The sequence below is a fragment of the Mustela erminea genome, chromosome 3, assembly GCF_009829155.1.
Source record: "Mustela erminea isolate mMusErm1 chromosome 3, mMusErm1.Pri, whole genome shotgun sequence".
Taxonomy (NCBI): Eukaryota; Metazoa; Chordata; class Mammalia; order Carnivora; family Mustelidae; genus Mustela; species Mustela erminea.
In genome coordinates this window covers 112,430,388-112,453,369 of record NC_045616.1, presented here as the reverse complement: position 1 = coordinate 112,453,369, position 22,982 = coordinate 112,430,388, and the positions used below count along the sequence as shown (strand labels likewise).

Sequence of the window (22,982 nt, the reverse complement as noted above, 5' to 3'; positions counted from 1 at the left end):
GAGAAAAGAATAGCTATAGAAGAAATCAAGCCCTTGCCCTAAGGTGTTCATGGGAGTTGACACTCTTATGTAGTAGTTGTAACAAAAGGAGATAAAAGGGAGAGGAGTTAAGCTATTATTTTATCAAAATATTTTGAGTTAACTTCTTTGGTCCTCCATTCTCTAGGGTAGGTAATGGGAGATGCAGATTTCTTATTAAGAAGAGACTCAGAGAAAATAAGGTGTGAAAGCTTTTTTTTTTTTTTTTGAGTTTTTAAACAGAGACAGGGTCTGCTTAATTCTTTCAGCACTTTTCATACCTTTTCCCTTTACTTTAAAATAGAATGTGTTTTCATTAAGAGTATGAGATGAGGTGGCTTTCTCAAAAGTGGAGACAGCCTTTTACTGGAAATGTTTCATGTGCAATACATTTGAGTGGAATCCTGAAAAAACATTTTTCTCTATTTAAAATTTGCACATATGTTTTTCTGTCTATGTTAGGTATAGCTCTTAATTTGTTTCAGAAGTTACAGAGTTGGTAGTTGTTTATGGATAGAAAATCATTCTTACATTCCTAGCATTTATGAAACCTGTGGATTGAAATTTAGACAAGACAGGGAAATAGGTCTTTCCTCCTATTCATGTCTATCTTAGTAAACAGTTTTTAACTAACTAGATGAATACATTATTATTTATCTCTGATGGTCTTGTTTTAATGAAAAATATGTAATTTTATTATTATTCATGATGGTATCATGTTTAAGATGTCTTTTCATCGCCACAGCTCTGACTTTTCTTTTCCAATTATTATATAAAAAGTAAAACTTAGTGGTACATTTTAATGTTTAATTCTTTGCATACTAGCTTAGATGATTTTATAAATAGCTCTGAAGAATGGGAACTATGTGTCATGTAAACTCTCCAATAGGATTTTCACATTTTGTCAGTAATGAGAGGGAATGGAGTCATTGCAGTTTAGTGCAGAGAATGTGATCAGAGTTTCAGTTTGCTGCAACCCCATTTAAAAAAAAAAAAGCCATTTGAGTGGCTGAATAGGGCTGGATGGAAATAGAAGCTTTGATGTCTAAAGCTGATTCTAAAGAAGGACAAAAATCATCTGCGAAAATGCGGGATACTGGGAGCCAAATTAAAAGAGACTTTTTGGGTAAATAGTGGAAGTAGAAGCACCTAGAAAGTTGAAGAGGAATTAAAAAAACCCAAACATTTTACTGACTTATTCATTTCCATAATTGCAAAGAATAAGTTTTTTTCTTTATTAAATTGATTAAATTTATTATATTGTGCTTATACAAAAGTAAAGGAAGGATATAAAGCATTGAGGTGAGGATGTTAATAGCTAGTATCTCTTCTTATGTGTAGAATATTAATTTCTGAACCTCAAGGTTATATAAACTGTCCTGAATTTTGTATATAGTGCTATCAAAAGAATTACCTAGAAAACTTGCTAAAATGGAGATTCCTGAACCATACATTGAAAAATTCTGAATCATTATGTCTGGGATGGAACTCAGGAATATTCATTTTCAACAAGTACCTTAGACCACATATTGAAGAAAAGTGGTATTTACTTTGCTGATTTCAAAAGTTTATTTACCACCATATTTAATATTTACAAGTGCTTTGATTATTGCTACTTTATTATTCAACTGAGCATAATGAGTCAATTTCACATATAGAATGTTTTATTTGAAAGTCATTGGGCATATTATACAAACCACAAAGCATAGGGAATACCTATAAAGAATTTTAACAAATGCAACTCATGTGTGAGGTAACTATTGGCTGAAAAAATAAAATATGCGTATGAAAGTGTGTAATTATATTCACAAACTACATACAGTCTATGTACAACTACTCATACATGTAGGTTTTAAAACAAATTTCACAATCTTATAAACTCTTTCAATGCAACTACATTCTGTCTTATAGTAAAAATACACTAACAAGAAGAAATGGAAATACAACAGAAAGATTTTTAGAATAAATTGGAACTAAGTGGTAGAATACATTGTTATTTCTATTGGAATAAAATAAGATTTTTATAACAATGAATTTATTTTCAAGGATAGGTTGAGTGGAGATGAATTTGATGGACTTTTTTATCCTTAATGTAACCCTAACTTTGAAGTACTAACAACTGAATTAAAAAAAAATTAAGTTGGGGCGCCTGGGTGGCTCAGTGGGTTAAGCCGCTGCCTTCGGCTCAGGTCATGATCTCAGGGTCCTGGGATCGAGTCCCGCATCGGGCTCTCTGCTCAGCAGGGAGCCTGCTTCCTTCTCTCTCTCTCTCTCTCCGCCTGCCTCTCAGTGTACTTGTAATTTCTCTCTGTCAAAAAAATAAATAAAATCTTTAAAAAAAAATTAAGTTAAAGATTCATAAATATTTTCTGTTCTTGCTGTTGCCTGAACTCCTAAAATGCTTTAGGAGACTTTTTTGTGAGTTGTTGAAGTTTTTTTATCCCATAACCACTTTTCTCATCATTTTTAACTTTAACAGGCTATGATCCTTCATGTAGAGGGGACATTGCGATTCTTCACTTTAACAGAATTAGTTAACAGAATTAGTCTCTACATACAACCTTACTTTGTCCTATCTTTCCAAATGCACCACTTGGCTTTATCTAGAAAAAATAATTTCTTCAGCATACTTAATTGCTTGGTTGTAAATACACCATTTCTAATAATCTACCCTGAGGCAAACATCTACCTGGGGAGGGGAAAAAAAAAGAAGTATTATCACCCAGTATTTCTCAGAATCCAGCTGCCCACCACCCTCCAGACAAACACATTTAGATTGTAGGCAGGAATTTAAGAATTGGCTTTTAATTTAAATAGTTACATAAATGTCTCTCTGATATCATAGGCTTCATTTAGAATAATCTTCTCATAATAATTGAATTATGGAATATTTAATGATTGAGGTCTTTGTTCTACATACTTGAAAATCTGCTTCCATATCAAGAATTTTTCAAGTAGAAATTAAGACTGACTTTACCTTTGTTTAAATATGATAGTAGGGCTATGGCTTCTTGTCACTGTCACAATTCCTAGTCATTCCAAGACAGGATTTTCACAGTTTAAATAGGCTTTGCTGGAATGACACATACTTGTGGTTGAAGGGGAACAGGTATATATTTTTGTCTCACTACATAGACTTTGGTTCTACAACCAAACTTGAGTTCATGGCAGGGTTTCAATTATTATAATGGATCTTTGCTTTAAAAAACATTCTTGTTTTCCCCATTATTAAGTTATTTGGTATTCATATGGTTTTCCTTATTAATGGGTGGAGTGTGTAATATAAATTTAGTGTTTACATTGCACTTTATAGAGTTATACAATGATTTTTATAATGATATAGAATTATTACCATATTTTGCACTGTTATAATATTATAGGGATTAATATGATTGGGAGTTAAATTTTATTTTTACTCTAAGCCATTAATGTGTAACTTAAATAAGGCTTTTTATTTTCTTTTAAAGGTTATTTATTCTCTAGAAAATGGGAGAAATGAATAGCAAATAACCCTCCCAGTAAAGTCAACTGGAGAGGTCTTTTATATCTCAAAACAATCCAAGTATTTTCTTACCTTTGGAAAGAAGAGGGCTGGTTATACTTGTGTAATTTGGATTATTGCCCTAGGAATTTGACTAGGGGAGTCTTAATCCTGTTCTACAACTAATATTCAAGAAGACTTGAACTAGTGCCTTATTTTCTCCATATCTCATTTCCTATGGCTATCGTACTATCTTCCTTATCAGACTCATGAGACTAGAGAGATAAGAATGTGCATACAAATATTCTCAGAAGAAAATGAAGCCCCGATTTCTAGTTGTAACTTCACATTCCTTTAACATTAAAGCATATGCACTTTGGTTGTTACTGAATGCCAAAGTTAATCAAGCGGTTGCTTATATGATTGAGGTGATTAAAAATATCAAGTGTAAATATTTATATATTGCAGATAGCAGTGCCTGGGTGGCTCAGTCAGGTAAGCCTCAGACTCTCGATTTTGGCTCAAGTCATTATTTCAGGATCAGGAGATTAAGCCCCACGTCGGGCTCCACACTCAGTGCAGAGTCTGCCTGTTCCTGTTCCTCTCTTCCAACTCTGAGCTGTCCCTGCTCCCGTGTGTGTGTGTGTGTGTGTGTGTGTGTGTGTGTGTGTGTATGCACGCACATGCGTGCGCCTCTTCTGAGTCTTTCTCTAAAATAAATAAATGAAATCTTTAAAAAAAATACATATTGAAGACAGAGCTATCCAAATATTGAAGTAGTAGTATTATTTCTACTTTAATATTTAGTATAGCTCCTTCAATTGCATCTTTAATTTTTTCTAAGGATTTTTGTAGATCTTTGTAGATTTCATATCTTTTATTAGATGATACTTAATATCTGCTCGAATTTCCCAATAACAAATTTATTGAACACACTAAGTACTGAGCATACATAGGTAGGTATTGTCTAGAAGTTATATTTCTCTTCAAAGCTCATCTGCTGTTGAATCTCTTTTCCCCATACCTGGAATATCTAAGGTAAATCCCATAAATTTTCTATTCATTTTAAAGTTTAGAATAATCTCATTTTGAAGCATTAAATTCTCCTCTAAATTCATTATTCAGTCTCTCATTGAGTTTTGTTTTGCTTTTTCTTCTATTCTCTGATCAAACTTAACCTAAGATTTCTTTAGTCTGATACGATTTCTTCACTTTTTTTGTGAGGCCTTTCCTTCTCTCTTAAATTCTTGACTTTTTTGTGAGATTGGAGTGGAGGGAGAGAAGATAATTAAAGGAGCAGAAACATCTTAAATTGTGTTCTCTGGGTGACAGATACCTAAATGCTGAGTTCTTTCATGGGGGTGTTGGATGGGTTCCCTGAAGGTAACCGTCTTTCTCCTTTCCACTTTTGGGGGCCTCAAGCATCGCACTATTCCGTGACATGAGTTATGCTATATGATGGCTGATGTCAGATGAGACCCCTTCAGCTCTACTCCAAAATACATCCACCCCGCTTCTCTGCCAGCATTATCTCTTTCTAGAAATAGACAGTTTTTAAAGATGATTCCAACATGACTGCTTGTTTTACCTCCATTTAGCTTAGGAGAGGGAGGGAAGGAAGGAAGAATGAATGGACTAAGGGATGGACTCAGCAAAACTGCCTGTCAGATTCTAGAAGTGAAGGTCTTTCTCACTCTGATTCCCTATTCGGGTTATTCAAACCTGCCTGTTAACCTTTAGACTTTTTCAGGAAATAATCAGGCTTGAGTAGTCATTTGGACCACTCAGATTACAGAGAATGCAGGGCATATTTACCTAAGAGTTCTCTATCCACTTGGTGTTCCTAGAGCAGTAAGAAGCTGGTGCTCAAGTTTTCTATTTGTGGTAGAAATAGCCTTTGCCCTTGTTAGTTTTCCATCATGGTAGACATCAATGAGTGTGTTCTTGACTTCCTTTTTTAATTGCCTTGAGCTAGAGGTGGTGCAAGTATCTCTGTGGGAGGAGGGGATAAGAAATTGCACAGCTCTTTCTACTCACAGGACAATTAACTTATCCAAGAATGCCTCTCTCGTTGAATCCTTAAACTTATATTATGTGGCTACAAGGTAGGGCGAAGGAAAATGAACCCAGACGGGTTTTTAGCCTTCTCTAGAAAGTTCTGCCTCCTTTTGGCAGCCTTTCACATTTGTACTAAATGAAAGTATGACACTCTTCACCAATTTTTTCCCTGTTCTGAGACATTGGTTAAGGTAACAGTAGGGAAAGTATATTTAATATACTTAATATACTGTTTCCTATGCAATGTATTTCTCCCAGATATCCACTGGCTAATTCACTTAACTTCTAGGATTTGCTCAAATATTACCTTTCCAGTGAGGCCTAAACTGATCATTCAGTGTAATATTGCAAACGACACTCAACCTTGTACCCACAATTCCTCTTATTCTCATCTATGTTTTTATCCTTCCTTATAGTTGGAGCCTTCAGTAATCAGGTAGATAATTTTATACTATGTTGCTTACTGGTTTATTATTTTTTATTTTCTGTTTCCCTCAGTAGAAGCCAGGATTTGTGAAAGCAGACACTGTTTTGTCTACTTATATAACCCAGGCTTTTAGAGAAGTGCTTTGCCTCTAAAAATGCTTAATTATTTTTTAATTAATGGAAATTGCATTTTGTTTTCCCTGAAATTTGTCTTCTTTTTAAAAAGGAAGAAAGAAAAACCTTTTTGTCTTCCTGACAGTATCTCGCTCTAAGTTCAGCATGTATAGCTGCCAACAAAAACGAAAGAGCAAGCAGGTCTTACAGTACAGTGTGGCCCTTAAAGAGTATAAGCTATGGAGCCACACTTGACAAGGATTTAAATTCCTATCCTTATCATTACTTGCTGGCCCTCAGTTATCTTCATTTAGCCTTAATCTCTTCATACATAAAAAAGGAAGATAATAATTTTTATTCATAAGTTTGAATAGTAATTGCTATGATCCGTGGTAAGGGCTTGACACATGGTAAACATCTTTTATATGTTGTCATTGTTTTTGGTATTAGTACAGGGTCATTATTTCCTGGGGTTTTCCTAGAAGCAGAGGCATCTTCTCCACATCTGTTAAAATCCAAATTTTAGGAGAGTGCAGGAGAGGGTTTCTTTCTTTCTTTTTTTTTAAAGATTTTATTTATTTATTTGACAGATCATAAGAAGGCAGAGAAGCAGGCAGAGAGAGGGGAAAGCAGGCTCCCCAATGAGCAGAGAGCCCTATGCCGGGCTCGATCCCAGGACCCTGAGATCATGACCTGAGCCGAAGGCAGAGGCCCAAACTACTGAGCCACCCAGGTGCCCCCATGAGAGGGTTTCTTAATAAAAATTCTTTAAGTCTTCAGTTCCCTACCTTGTCTTCAGTTCTACCTTAAGTTGTGTAAGATAAGAAAATAGGGAAGAGGTCCCTAAGCTTGTAAAATGCCTACACCAGTCATTAATTTTAGATCATTATTGTAAACTTAGTATTTCTAACAGATGTAGATTAGATTCTAGTATAATAAAAAAATAAATGCTGACACATGAAACTCCTTGAGGACAGATTCCTTAATGATATGCAAATAAGTATCTTTTTTCAGAGGGAGTGTGAAACCACTGTCTTTGAGTTTCTTAGCAAAATTACTCAACCAATTATTCAGAGCAAATCCATGTTGTTACTCTTGATTGCAACATCTATATTAGATTTGAAATGGAAGCAATGGGTTGAACCTGGAGAATAATAAGGAGATAACCCAAGCTGATATTTTACTATTCAAGGTCATGACTATCTTTTTCTTTGTGCCTAATAGGTCGGATCATAGAATTAAACTGAATATAATCTGTGACCTAGGTTACTAAATCAGTCACCTTAAGTACCTTTCTGATGTCAGTTTTGCTGTCTTATTAATTTACCACACAGCAGAGACATTTCTCCTATCACATATTTGCTTTTTTATTTTTAAAGATTTTATTTATTTGTCAGAGAGAGGGAGAGAGTGGGGGAGGGGCAGGCAGAGGGAGAAGCAGGCTCCTTGCTGAGGAGGAAGCCTAGTGTGGGAGTGGGTCAGGACCTGAGCTGAAGGCAGACGCTTAACCAACTGAGCCACCCAGACATTCCTCAAATATTTTCTTAAATGAAGACATAATTGAGATGCAATAAACTGTAAATTTAGATGTACAGTTAGAAGAAATTTTTTCAAATGTATTTTTACATTTGTAAATTTAGATGTACAGTTAGAAGAAATTTTTTCAAATGTATGCCCCAGTATAACCACCACTCCTATATACATACAAACAGACACATACAGTTTTCAATATATATTAGTTTCCATTACACCTGCAGGTTTTCTAATATTCTTTTCCAGTTAACTACCTCTCTATTCTCCCTTTCCTCCCTTCTCCTGATGGTCTTGCTTGTGATTTTTCTCACAACAGACCATTTTTTTTCTGTTCTAGAACTTATATTGATGAAATTAACACTTCATGTCCAGCTTTTTTCGCCAAACATGTTTTTGACACACAATGATGCTGCACATACCATGAGTTCCTTTTTATTTTTAGGAATCCCATAGTATGAATTATAACATGTATACCCCTTCTCCTCTTGATGTATACAATTTGAGATGGTTTGGATAAAGCTAGTATGAACATTACTGTACAAGTGTTTCTTTGGGAACTTTTCTTATTTTTCTTGGTGAAATTGCTAGAATGTAGAATTATTGTTTATATTATGATAAATTATCAGAACAATTTTCTAATGTGTGACAGTTCAAGTTGCTGCAAATCCTTACACCTTTAGGTATTATCTGCCTTGGCATTAGTCATCTATTTCTATATAAGCAGTTAACCAAAACATTAAAAAAAAACAAACAAACAAAACCCAAAACCAACTAACAAAAAAACCTCCCCCCAAAGCAAGCTACGTCTTACCTCACAAAGCTCTTGAGAATCAAGTATCCACGAGTGACTTCGCTGGATGATTCTGGTTCAGGACCTCTCATGAGGTTGTAGTCAAGTTGTTGAACAGGGTTCCAGTTCTTTGAAGGTGCTGGACTAGCCATTCTCAAGCTCAATCTATATTGGCAGGAATCTCCATTTTCTTCACTGGTGATCTCTCCATGGTGATGGAGAGGTGGAGTAAAAAGAAAGATTTAAAGTGAGGGGGAGAGAGAGAAGACTCAATATAGAAGCTGTAGGCTTCTGTAATAAAATCTTGTAATTATGTACCATCACTACTGCCATGTGGTATTAGTAACACAGAACAATCCTGATACATAGTGGGAAAGGCTTAGATGAATACCAGAAAGATAAACATCACTGGGAACACTGCAGAGACTGGTAACTGAGGTCTTTTGGATTTAAATCATTACAGTGGAAGAAAAATTGTGCCTCTTTGGTTTTTTGTTTGGTTGTGTTTTTTTCTGAAAGAGAGAGAACTCTTGCCTGTGAACAGGTGCAGGGGAGGGGCAGAGTGAGAGGGAGAGAATTTTTTTTTTTAAAATATTTTATTTATTTGACAGACAGAGATCACAAGTAGGCAGAGAGGCAGACAGAGAGAGAGGAAGGGAAGCAGGTTCCATGCTAAGCAGAGAGCCCGATGCAGGGCTTGATCCCAGGACCCTGGGACCATGACCTGAGTGGAAGACTGAGGCTTTAACCCACTGAGCTACCCAAACGCCCCGAGAGGGAGAGAATCTTAAGCAGCCTCCATGCCTAGTGCTGACATGGGGCTCAATTTCACAACCCTGAGATCATGACCTGAGCCGTAATCAGGAATAGGATGCTTAACAACTGAACCATCCAGGTCCCTCTCAGGTTTTTTTGTTTTGATCGATTTTATTATTAGATTTTTAGGAGTACTTTATGAATTTCATATAAAAACCCTTCACCTGGGGCGCCTGAGTGGCTCGGTGGGTTAAAGCTTCTGCCTTCAGCTCAGGTCATGGTCACAGGGTCCTGGGATCGAGCCCTGCATCGTGCCCTCTGCTCATTGGGGAGCCTGCTTCCTCCTCTCTCTCTGCCTGCCTTTATGCCTACTTGTGATCTCTGAGTGTCAAATAGATAAATAAAATCTTTAAAAAATTTTTTCTGACAAAAAACCAAACAAACCAAAAACAACAACAAAAAAACCCTTCATCAGATGTAATAAAAATATTTTTTTCAGTTTTTGGATTTATTATTTACTATTTAAAAAAAATTATTTATTTACTTGAGCGGAGAGGAGCAGAAGGAGAGGGAGAGAATCTCAAGCAGACTCCCCACCAAGCACAGAGCCTGATGTTGGGCTTGACATCATGACCGGGCTGAAATCAAGAGTCAGACACTCAACAGACTGAACCACTTAGGTGCCCCTATTATTTACTAATTTATTTAGGTGAGCAAGATGTTTAATTTTAAAGTACAATTTGTCATTGTTTCTATGGTTAGTGTTTTTTCTATCCTGGGAGATTTGCCTCCTCCAAATTTGCAAAAACATTTTCATTATTTTTTCTTTTTTTTTTTTTAATTTTTTAAATTTTTTTTTTAAGATTTTATTTATTTATTTGACAGAGAGAAATCACAAGTAGATGGAGAGGCAGGCAGAGAGAGAGGAAGGGAAGCAGGCTCCCTGCTGAGCAGAGAGCCCGATGCGGGACTCGATCCCAGGACCCTGAGATCATGACCTGAGCTGAAGGCAGCGGCTTAACCCACTGAGCCACCCAGGCGCCCATTCATTATTTTTTCTAGAGGCTTTATATTTACAGCTTTTTTTTTTTAGCTCTAATATCTGTCTCATTTAATATGTTAGAGAATGAGATTTATTCCTCCCTATATTTATCCAGTTGCTTCATTTCCATCTTTTGAGGAGATTTTCTTTTTCCTATTGATATTCCTTTGAATTTTGTCAGAATATTAACATATATGTCTAGGTCTATTTCAGAAATCTGTATTCCATTTCATTGATCTACTGGATTGTTTATTTGTCAGGACTATGTGAATTTAATCATTGTAGCCTTACAGTAAATCCTGAAACAAGGCAACAAATATGAAACACAAACCGTAGGTGTTCTTCTTTTTGCAAGACCCGATTTGTCTATTTTACATCTTTTATATCTTTACATATTTTTAGTAAATTTGTCAACTTCCACAAACACAAACAAAACAAAAATGTCCTGCTGTGTCTCTATTGAAATAGTATTGAGTATAGATCAAATTGGAAATTATTGACATTTTGACAATGTTTAGTCTTCTGATCCATGGACATGGCTTATCTTTCCCAATGTTTAGGTTTCCTTAACTTTTTCTTACTAATTTATTGTATATTTCAGTGTAAGCATTTTGTACATTTTTCTTAAGTTTATTAAGTATTTTGTGTCCTATTTCAAATTATATACTTTTAAATTATTTTCCAAATGTTTATTACAATTATATAGAAAAGCAATTTATTTTGTATATTAATTTTATATCCTGTGGTATTTGTTCTAGAACTTATTCTGGTAGATCCCTTATGATTTTTCATATACAATCTTGTTATCTGCAAATAAAAGTAGTTTTACTTCAGAATGACTTCTTGCAATATGTTTGTTCTTTGCCATATTAAAATTTGCAATAATTCCCCTTCTGCCATAAGATCCAATTGTTTGAGCTAGGTTGTAGGTAATATGCCATATATTTGTTATGTAAAATGGATACATTTTTAGAGTGAAAGAGGGTATAATTATTGATAACTGTGTCAGTATCACAGGTGCCAGTTGAAACTTCCCAGGCAAACTGGGCATGTGATTACCCAGTATGGTCCTTCATGATCTGATTGATCCCTGACAACCTCTCCAATGTTAGCTCCTGATTCTTCATTGGACCTAACGCAACTGTCACGCTATATTTTATTAGAATCCTTATGGTGGCTTCCTTGTCCTACCTCCTTTAGAGGTACTACTTTCAGAGTTCTTACCTCTCCTCCATTTTCTTTTGAAAATTTTCGAATTCTTTTGACATCCTTTAATAGAGAATTTTCAGAGAGATGTTTTAGGATTGAGAGATAATTTTATTATAAATCTATTCTATTTTTTCTTTTTTTAAAAAAGATTTTATTTACTTATTTGACAGACAGAGATCACAAGTAGGCAGAGAGGCAGGCAGAGAGAGAGGAGGAAGCAGGCTCCCTGCCTGGGCTCGATCCCAGGACCCTGGGATCATGACCTGAGCCCAAGGCAGAGGCCTTAACCCACTGAGCCACCCAGGCGTTCCTATAAACCTATTCTATTCCATGACTAAAAAGGAGCATATGGATAATATTTAACTAGGCTAATCATTATATGTGAAAGCATGAAAAAATTTTCAGTAATAAAATCCTACTGACAGGGAAAAGCAAATCAAAACTTCCCAGTCAAAGCCATATCACATCACCAAAATCTTTTATATAATAAAATAAGGAGCAAATAAAATCAACTTGGTGCCATAAAACCAGGGGGCTATGTTAGCCATCAGATACTCCTTGAAACATGTGATTTTTTTTTCAAGTACCCTTGTGGTCAGCAGGCCATTTGCAGTTTCCAAGGTCCATGATGGGGGCTCCTTTTTGTAGATCTGCTATCATTTCCATATGCAGGTCAATTTCTCTGATGAATGAGTATCAGAGTGAACTTTTTAGAGAATCACGTAAGGAGGGAGAGAATTTCTCAGTAATTTTATTCTGTTGGACTTCAGACCCCAAGTAATCTCATAAACAGATACTTAGTAGATGCTCAAGTATCAGTGAAGTTTATCAGAAAAATGCACATAAAGCACGAGTTTGGACATAGTGGTTATATACTCTGATTTAGGTGATCTGAATAGTGCCCTTCTTAATTCCTATTTATTTTGGGAATCCTGTTTAGTTTCTAGCCACTCTTTTCCTGGCACTATCCTGGATGCTGAAAAGGAATGAATGAGGCAAACCTAGTCATTGCTCTTATAGAAGTTACTTTCTAGAATAAAGATGTGCTTTGAAAAGCAAAACACTACACTACATATAATCATTCTTTTATAAATTTATTTATAGACAGTGTTCTACTTTATATTGATTTGTTTTACTTATTGCCTCTGATTTAAAGAAATTGTGTAACCAGATGTACATTTCACACTCAATCATTTTTTAAACTCATGGACCCATGTGATTCTTTGTTTTCTCCTTGAAATAGGCTAACGTGGGATGTCATTTGACTCTTGTTGAGCTTTAAAGTGCTATGTTGAGTGCGGAATGAAAATAAATGCACAGTGGACAACTTTGTGACTCCTTGTCTCCTGCCTTCCTGCCATAATTAAATATTTGTTGCACTCCTGATACTTGTTTAGCACCGTGGGGGTTGGCGATAAAACAGTGAGAGAAATTTACATCTTTTTAACCCTCTTACACCTTGCAGTCTAGGGACATACAGTAAACAGACTTTAAATAAAGGTAAAAATTGAAGAAAAAATTGAAAGTGTGATGTGATGGAGAGAAGAAAAGAATTATTTGAGATAGAATGGTCAGGAAAGGCCATTCTGACTAATGGATAAAAAGTTGAGGTTATATGAATATTTTTTAAAAATCAGCCATGAAAAGATTCAAGAGAAGACCATTCTCATCATAGGTAGCAGCAGGTGCAAGGGCCCTGAATAGAGTAGGAACTGGGTGTGATTTAGGAACTAAAAAAAGGCCCAGAAGGCAGGAGAGTGGACAAGGATCAAAAGTCAGAGCATAGCAAGGCGCTTGGGCGGCTCCAATGGCTAAACCTCTGCCTTCAGCTCAGATCATGATCCCGGGGGTCATAATCCCATGATAAGGTTCCCTGCTAGGTGGGGGGCCTGCTTCTTCTTCTCCCTTTGCTATTCCCTCCACTTGTGCTCTCTGCCTCTCTGTCAAATAAATAAAATCTTTTTTAAACTTTTATTTTATTTATGTATTTGACAGAGAGAGAGGGAACACAAGCATGGGGAGTGGGCGAGGGAGAAGCAGGCCTTCTGCTGAGCAAGGAGCCTGATGCGGGACTCAACACCAGGACCCCAAGATCACTACCAGAGCCAAAGGCAGACACTTAACAAGTGAGCCACCCAGGTACCCCTGAATAAATAAAATTAAAAAAAAAAATTAGGTTCTAGGATTTAGGAGGCAGAAAGCTGTTTTCTGTTACATCACCTTGTAGCCTTAGTGAAGAATTTGAATATTATTCCAGATAAGGGCTTTGTGTCAGGAGAAATGCCTCATTTAATAATACCATCAATTTTTTTTCTTAAGGAAGACATGTGCCTCTATGATTTGGGGAATGATGAGGGTTGCGATTTACCTACTAATTCTCAATTGCTTACGATTAACTAAATTTTTGCCTTTAAGCTTCCTTAGAGTTATATATAGTATTGTTCTAGATTTTGCTATAAAATCTTAGTGGGATCAAGAATCAGTCTGCTATTATGTCAATTATTTGAAGCTTAGTAATTATTTTATGGCATTGTTATGAAATTATTGCACTACATTTAACTAATATGTTTGAACAGATATGTTTTTACAGGGATGAGTACTTTATATCTAAGAACTGGCAAAGATAGTCTCTTACTTACAGATTAATGTGATTTAGGAGCAGTTATTTGGATGACTGAGTTTTAGATTTTAAGGGATTCTCAGAGAGCATTAACAAAAGTGTACTTATTTCCTATCCATAAAATATGTTGTTGAACTTAATCTCTGAACAACAAAGCCATGAAAGGTAATATTCCATCTAAAAGGCTGAAAGAGATCCAAACATCTCTGTTGCAGTTTAAAAGGAAACCACAGTACCATTTCAGTGATAAATATCTCCTGGGGAGAACGGAATTAATTAATTAATTGATTGAGTTTTAAAGATTTCATTAATCTGATACAGCACAAGTGCACAAGCAGGAGGGAGGGCCAGAGGGAGAGGGTGAAGCAGACTCTGCCCAGCAGAGAGCCAGACACAGTGCTTGGTCCCAGGACCTGGAGATCATGACCTGAGCCTAAGGCAGATGCTAGCCCCCAGGTGTCCCCTTCAGGAGATTTTTAAATATTTAGGCTCAATTACCTCATACTTTAATGTCAGGAAATTTTACAAAAATCTTCTATCAAAGAATGTTTCCAAAAGTTCAGTGGTTTAAGTTTACAGCATATTAACTTTTTATTCTTTCTGTAGAACAAAATTGGCATTTATTAGTAGGCAGTTGTATGAATTTTAACACACACATAAATTCTTGTTATTCAGTATTCCTAAGCAGGATACTGAATTACTCTATCATACCTCGTGCCACCCTTCCCCCTGTCCCCGAAAAAACCTTCCTCCTACTGCCCTCTGTAGTCATACCTTTCCCCCAGCAGGCAACAACTGCTCTGTTATTCATCAGTGTAGCTATTTTTCTTTTCAAGAATATTTAAGTAGAATCATCTAGTTTACTCATCTGGTTTACTCAGTATAGTGCCTTTGAGGTTCATCCAAGTTATTGAGGTGTTAGTAAGCACACAAAACAACATTCAAAGTTATTAACCCTAAATGTAAATGTGCATTATGATACCGGTATACATTTATCAGAATGGGTAAAATAAAAAATACTGGCAAGATTAAGTGTTAGTAAGGATGTGGAGCAACTAGATTTCTCCATTGCTAACAGGAATAAAAACGGGGAGGAAACTTGGCAATTTTGTAAAAAGTTAAACATACTCTCCTGCATACATACTACTTGGCAATCTCACTTGTGTTTGCATTGGAGAGTTAATTTTCTGGAGAAATATCTTTTAAAAACTGATTATCTAGTTTTTTTTTTTTTTTTTGGAATGCTTATACAAAATGATCATATAAAGTTTTTCCAGACAAATGGAAGTTTCTTCTATTTTGACTTGAGATTGTACTCTTGGTTGAATTAGGACCATTTCATTATTAGTGATACAATTGAAATGGTAATCAGTAATGTGATTTAACACCAGTGGTAATTAGGTACCTGAGGATACTGGAAAGGGTGGAAAGAATACTGATAGGGAACTTGTAGGAAGAACCATGGATTCTGTGGGAGTCTCTTCTTGCAATCTGTGCATTAGATTTGCAGTCTCTTGGAAAAAGTAATGATATATTACCTAGAAAAGGCAGTAAGGGACCTTGTTATTCCATTAAAGCATTCTCTACATGGTATGAATTCTTTGTCCTTTAAAGCTTTTAAACTTAACTGCATTGTACAGGATCTACAGTTATAAATATATAAATGATACAAAGTGGCCTTTTTGAGAGACTATGGACTCTATTAAAAATTTTGATTTGCCTCAAAATCAACATGATTTAAAATGCACTTAAACTGGGGTGACGTTAGGATGACTTCAAAGTCCACTGAGTTTTTTTTTTTTTTTTTACAATTTTATTTATTAATCTGACAACATGAGTATAAGCAGGGGGGTGGCAGGGAGAGGGAGAAGCAGGCTCCCTGCTGAGCAAGGAGACAGATGCAGGGCTCCATCCCAGGACCCTGGAATCATGACCTGAGCTGAAGGCAGATGCTTAATGCAGGTGCCCTCCACCTTTTTAACATTGTTCCAGGATTCTAAGTACAAAACTAATTTTGGACTCACTAAAACATATCCATAGAGCACTTATTTATGCTCATTTTCAATACAGAATTTTTTTTTTGTTAACATCTACCATATTTTCACAAGCAAAATGTACTGAGGATAGTGTTTAATTCATAAAGATGCCTGTGAATAGAAATGAATAAACATGAATTTCTGTCAAGTATTTAAAATTCTTAGTTATATACATTTACATTATATTGGGATAAAAGTGGACTATTCATAAAACAGTAGTAGGGAAACTGAGGAGGAAGAAATCTGAAAGATGAGATAGGACTTTATTAACTTTTTAAAAATTTTTTAAATTTTTTAATTAACATATAATGTATTATTAGCCCCAGGGGTACAGGTCTGTGAATCACCAGATTTACACACTTCACAGCACTCACCATAGTACATACCTTCCCCAATATCCATAACCCTACCACCCTCTCCCTAACCCCCTCCCCCAGCAACCCTCAGTTCGTTTTGTGAGATTAAGAGTCTCTTATGGTTTGTCTCCCTCCCAATCCCATCTTGTTTCATTTATTCTTTTCCTACCCCCCAGACCCCCACGTTGCATCTCAACTTCCTCATATCAGGGAGATCATATGATAGTTGTCTTTCTCTGATGGACTTACTTCACTAAGTATAGTACCCTCTAGTTCTATCCACATCATCACAAATGGCAAGCTTTCATTTCTTTTGATGGCTGCATAGTATTCCATTGTGTATGTATGTGTTTTTCTTATTCACATGTGTGGCCTCCTTGCAAATATGAGAACAATTTTGCATGTTTATATGTGTTATCTTTTATTTTGCTAAAGAGAGATATATATATATAGACACACACACATCTATATATACTCCACATTTTCTTTATCCATTCATCTGTTGATGGACATCTAGGTTCTTTCCATAGTTTGGCTATTGTGGACATTGCTGCTATAAACATTCGGGTGCACATGCCCCTTCAGATCACTACATTTGTATCTTTAGGGTAAAACCCAGTAGTGCAATTTCTGGGTCATACGGTAGCTCTATTTTCAACTTTTTTTAAAAAAATATTTTATTTATTTATTTGACAGAGAGAGAGAGAGAGATCGATCACAAGCAGGCAGATAGGGAAGCAGAGAGAGAGGGGGAAGCAGGCTCGCTGTCAAGCAGAGAACCCGATGTGGGGCTTGATCCCAGGACCCTGAGATTGTGACCCAAGCTGAAGGCTGAGGCTTAATCCTCTGAGCCACTGAGGTGCCCCTATTTTCAACTTTTTGAAGTGGTTGCACCAGCTTGCATTCCCACCAACAGAACGTGATTAACTTTTTAAAGTGATTAATAGTGATCTTGACAACATGTTTTAGGCAGGAAGAGCCAAGTAATGAAAATGTTAGGAGTAGTCTAGAACTAGCCATGACCACAGGGCAGATTTGAAATTTGTGTTGACTTGAACTTTAAGATTATAATGCAATTTTAGAAAATAAAGAAGAGGAAAAAAATTTCCTAGACTCATGGTCACTCAGAGGTATATATATATATATATATATATATATATATATATATACGTAAAATTCCACATAAAAGTCAAAATTCAATCAGCCACCTGAATAAATTAGCTCTATGTTTCTAAACATATGAATCTTAAAAGAAAACTGAAATATTTCATTTTTTGCTCTCGCAGAACAGACTCCAAAGATTTGAATTTTTAATATATTTTGAATATATTTGAATAAACATCTGAATATATACAGATATTATTACATGCAATAGAATCAGCCTTCTTTTTTGTACACTGCTTTTCAGTGTACTGAACTGAAAATGACCCTAAACCTAGGACAGTTTAACCTTTGGGAGTAAGTACACAAAGTTTTTCTTATTCACATGTGTGGCCTCCTTGCAAATATGAGAACAATTTTGCATGTCTATATGTGTGACCTTTTATTTTGCTAGAAGAGGGATGAAAAGTTGTGTCAGTTCTTCAAAATGGTTTAGGTTCTAGAGAAAACTGTCCTTCTCACTATGGAAATTGAGATTTCATAGTAAATGTAGAGGCACGTCGATGAAAATAAACTTAACATCAAGGTGGAGTTACTGCAGACGGAGATTAGTCATGGTCTACCATGTGGCAATGTTCTTATTATTGTCTTACATTTGTTAGTTTAGTTTTCTTGCTTCTAGCTGCTCAGGTGTTTGTTTCCTCAAGTAGATGAAAGGTGTTTTGATATCAGCATTGAACTTCCTACTTCCAACTGCAACTGTGCTTTGCACAAAAGAATCTCAAGTAATTAATTGAAGGACCAAGAAATATAAACCTATAAGGCATTATTTCCTAAATCTGGCCACCTTCATGGTTTTTGCCACATCAAAGTGACACCTGATCATTTATTTTACTTAAATTTTTCATAAAACCAGTATCTTTTTAAAGTAATTATTTAATTTACTACCTTTAATAATTAAAGTAATAAAATCTGGAAAATCAGGTTTACTTTTCATAATACGAGACAACTGCAAAATAAATATAATGAAACCAGTACAATGTTATCATATCTTAATACCAAATTTTCTGCTGGAAGTACTGAGCTTGATGGTCTCCTTAGAAAGTAGATTAGCAAGTTGGAGAATGTGATTAAAAACAAATTATAGGCAGCGCCTGGGTGGGCTAAGCCACTGCCTTCGGCTCAGGTCATGATCTCAGGGTCCTGGGATTGAGCCCCCCGCATTGGGCTCTCTGCTCAGCAGGGAGCCTGCTTCCTCCTCTCTCTCTGCCTGCCTCTCTGCCTGCTTGTCATCTCTCTCTGTCAAATAAATAAATAAAATCTTTTAAAAAATTAAAAAATAAAAAAAAATAAAAAAACAAATTATAAATAAACCGAGATGTTGTCCTTAATATAATTGAATGTGTTAAAATTAAAAAGGGAAACATTTTCAAATTATGTGCTTCAATGTCTTACTGCTCTTCTTACGTAACACTTAAATTTGTCTTGGTTACCAGGGACAGGTGTCCTAAGTTCCAGGAACCACTGATATGGGATAATTTTATTTTTTTTTAATTTTATTTATTTATTTGACAGACCGAGATCACAAGTAGGCAGAGAGGCAGGCAGAGAAAGAGGAAGGGAAGCAGGCTCCCTGCTGAGCAGAGAGCCCAAAGCAGGGCTCCATCCCAGGATCCTGGGATCATGACCTGAGCCCAAGGCAGAGGCTTTAACCCACTGAGCCACCCGGGTGCCCTATGGGATAATTTTAATAGGACATAAATTTTGAGGGTGATGCTATTTTGAACGTCCAGTGCACAATGAAACACTACTAAGTGACATTTGACTTTCTTGAGAGTGATCACCAAAGTGATACTTATTTTAGCAAAAAGTCTGAGAGCTCTATTACACTCTTGCACTAGCTCTTAATTCTGGCTGCATCTTAGAATTCCTTGAACACCAATGTCTTGGTCCCATCCTAGATCAATTACTTCAGTATCTTAAGAGGCAGGCCTTCAGCACTGGTTTTTTTTTTTTTTTTTTTTAAAGCTCTCTAGGTAATTACAACATGCAGTCCCGGTAAGAACGACTGGTCTATACAATGCATTGAGCATTCAGTATATGCTTGACATTGTGCATTCCTAGTAAATGATTAGTTATTAGATAGAGGAAGAAATACAAAATATTTCCTTCTTAGAGTATTTCTTGACAGTATAAAATTACAAACTTCTCTGACATTAGCTTACAGTTTACATATTTCTGTGGTTAAAGTTGGTCTTGGATTCCCATAGTCAGAACTTAGCAACTCTGTGTGAACTCTATGTATGTTTCTAGAATGGGGAAGAGCAACCCTCCAAATTGTATTGGTTTAGTATATCATCACTGTGTTGTCACGGTCCAATAATAACACAAGTGCAGTGGCTAAGTTCTGCTACCTCATAGAAAAAAAAAAATGTTGCATGGGACCAACATAGTTATGGCTCCACTTCCTTTTAAAAATTCTACCTCAATATATAGTGTGTAAGATGAGTTGTCTCAGTTTCCCAAGATCACTGAGGTTTTGTAGCCGTAGCTTCTACCCTGTGGCAAAGTGTATACAAACAAGGAACCAAATGTTACTTTTATCACTTAGTAAAAAAATCACATAAAAGAACTTTATATATAAAGCAATACATTAAGAATTTGTCAGCTTAATGATCATAGTTATCATTATAAATATCTATTTATACCGTAAGAATTCTTGTATCTATTGACATTCTTACAACAATTTAGCGTGAACACTTTTATTTCTATTCTATCCAACAGTTACAGACAGTTGCTTTCTGGGGATAACCTTGGCCTTGCTTTATTTTTAACTCTCAAAAATATCTTCAATGTATGTAACCTGAGTTTTTACGCACAAGGAATTATAGCATAAGTGATGGCAGTCATGTGACGGCGTGTTATATAGGCAGCTCATTTTAATATTAGCTATAAGTTTTACACATGTGCACCTTTAAAGAGTGAATTTTTCCATGTAAATTTCCACAAACACTACATTTTAAAAAATAACCCGTACTCTCATTGATTAACCCAGTATTTCGGAAAGTATTCACTGTGTGTCTTGGTATGTGCCAGACACTTGGCAAATTTTCAGAAAATGATACTATTGGAGACAGAAATATTTCTTGTTCTTAGGAACCTAATGTTCTACTGGTAACACTCACACCTAAACCTAATTTTTTATAGTGCTGTGTTGTTGTTGTTGTTGTGAAGTAAAACATAGAAAAGTACAAAAGACCTAAATATGGCTCAATGATTCATCACAAAATCCTTATAACCTCAAACCACAACTGCAAATAAAACATGGCTAGCACACTAGTAAACCTCCTCCCTTCCTTCCTCATTTTCTTTTTTCTCTTCCCCCCAAAAAACCATTGTCCTGACTTTCAGCTCTATAGTTTAATTTTGCCTTTTATTAAATTTTATATAAGCAGAAACATAGCATGTATGTGTGTGGGTGGGTGTATGCGTAGCATCTTCTGCTCAATTTTTTTTTCAGATTCATGTTGCTGAATTTAGCAGTAGCTCACCAGTTTGTATTCTGTGATATTTAGATTTGTGAATATACCACCTTTTATTAATCTATTGTACTGGGTTATGTTCACATCTGTTTGGGTTATGTTTTGTTTTATGTTCACATCTATTACTAATAATACTAATAAAGCAACTAAACATTCTTATACATGTGTTAGAGTAGAAATGCACATGTGTTTCTTTTTGAAATCTAAAGATGGACTTTTTGGGATATGAAATAGAAGGTGATGATCATTACCAGATAATACCAAAATGTTTTCCTTCCAGCAGTGAATGAGTCCTAGATGCTCCTCATTCTCCCACTTTTGTTTAAGAAAGATTAAAACAGGTGGATAATCCAAGGAAAATGGACTTCGGGGATTATCCTAGACCTCACACTGATGGATTTTTTCAGTGTAAACCGTTTGACCCCAGTGAATATTGTGGTTGCCTTTTCCACATCTCCCCTCCTTGCTTTATTAATTATCCCAGTTTTCACTGGGTATCTGTGAAGTCCAGATGCTTTTGGTGGAGCTGTTCCATCTTGGATACTGATGGTAGGATAGATAATCAGATGAAAATAGTTAACATAATCTTATCCTCTAGCCATAGATTTCAGTTTCATTTGTATGAATTAGAATGTATTGGCTAGTGATGAACAAAATTAGACTCTCTGAGGACTTTTCTTTATGAGGAAACTTCTGGAAGAGTATTTCTGTTCATAGATGTAAATAAGGAGGCATAGAGGTGTGAGGAGTTGTTAGCATCTCTTGACTGCATAGTCAAGCCATGTTTGGGTGGAAGTTGACACTGTGAAGGATAGAAGGGTGAGCTGGAAAGAATCTGAGTTTTCACATACATAGTTGTGAAGCCATCTAGAGCACTGTGAAGCTGATCCTACATTAAGCTTTGTGATTATATATGTCAGTGCCTCCCAGTTTGGTTTGAATGTTCTGATACTTGCAATGAAACTTAGGTAATAAAACCACACAGACAGTTATTTGATATGGGTCATTGGTGGTTGCTAATAAAAGAAACAGTTTGCATTTACACATTGGATTTATGTGTCTCATAACTGACTTGATCAAATAAACATATTTACCAATAACCGTGAACCTAATATTAAAAAATTGACCTGGTAAGAGCTCAGGAAGTCATCATAAGTAGGAGAATTCATAATCAGAATTGATGCTTGGGGATTTATTTCCTTGCTGTATCTCTTCTCTTTTTGAATATTCATACTCATGTGTACATACACAAGCAGAGAGCACCTTTCCCAACAGGTTCTGCATCGGTTACTTACATGTCCTTACTGGGAGGTAGAGAATCCCAGAGGCCACCAAAGACCCTGTGTGAAAGAGAAATTGGTGCTCCAGTGTTTTTGTTCACAGAATACCACAGTATCCTTCAAGAGCTCCCAGTCCTGGGTGATACAGAGTGGCGTCCCCTCCTCCCATGGTTGGATTATGTGTTCCCTGTGTCTTTGGAGACATATACTCACTTTTCAAACCTGTTTTGACACTTTCTACCAAATCTGCTTTTTGCAGTGGCTAGAGTACATCCTTTAAAATGAACTGGTTGATATGTATGCCTTGCCCCTGCAGTGTACATTGCTCTCCAAGGTGAGAAAGACTATGAGACAGTTTCACATGCGTGAAGTTAAACTGTGAGCTCTGCTTTTATTCCCCAGTATGGGGAGATCAAATTATTGGTATCTGTAACAGAAAGCTTACGATATTTAAATGTTACTAACTTTGTGCTGAAGGTGCCATACTTTTATTGAGCTCAGACATAAACTAATTTATTGCCCTAAAGGAAAATTAGCTTGAGCAATATTTATTTTGGATGATACTATTTTTTGATGAATGTACAGTAGCAGATTCTTTGGACCCAATTTCTTTTTCAAAA

The 22,982-nt window shown here is 35.9% G+C and overlaps 1 protein-coding gene and 1 long non-coding RNA gene across 3 annotated transcripts in view; one reads left to right on the top strand and one right to left on the bottom strand.

Annotated features, from left to right (window-relative positions):
• Positions 1 to 22,982, top strand: part of GABRG2 (gamma-aminobutyric acid type A receptor subunit gamma2) — a 105,728-nt gene that overhangs the window by 1,711 nt on the left and 81,035 nt on the right. The gene's annotated exons all lie outside the window — the stretch shown is intronic.
• The window catches only part of LOC116586748, a 59,693-nt gene that overhangs the window by 3,884 nt on the left and 32,827 nt on the right, over positions 1 to 22,982 (bottom strand). The window contains exon 5 of the long non-coding RNA XR_004284136.1: positions 8,442 to 8,625. This is a non-coding gene — a long non-coding RNA (uncharacterized LOC116586748). The remainder of the gene's footprint in view (positions 1 to 8,441; positions 8,626 to 22,982) is intronic.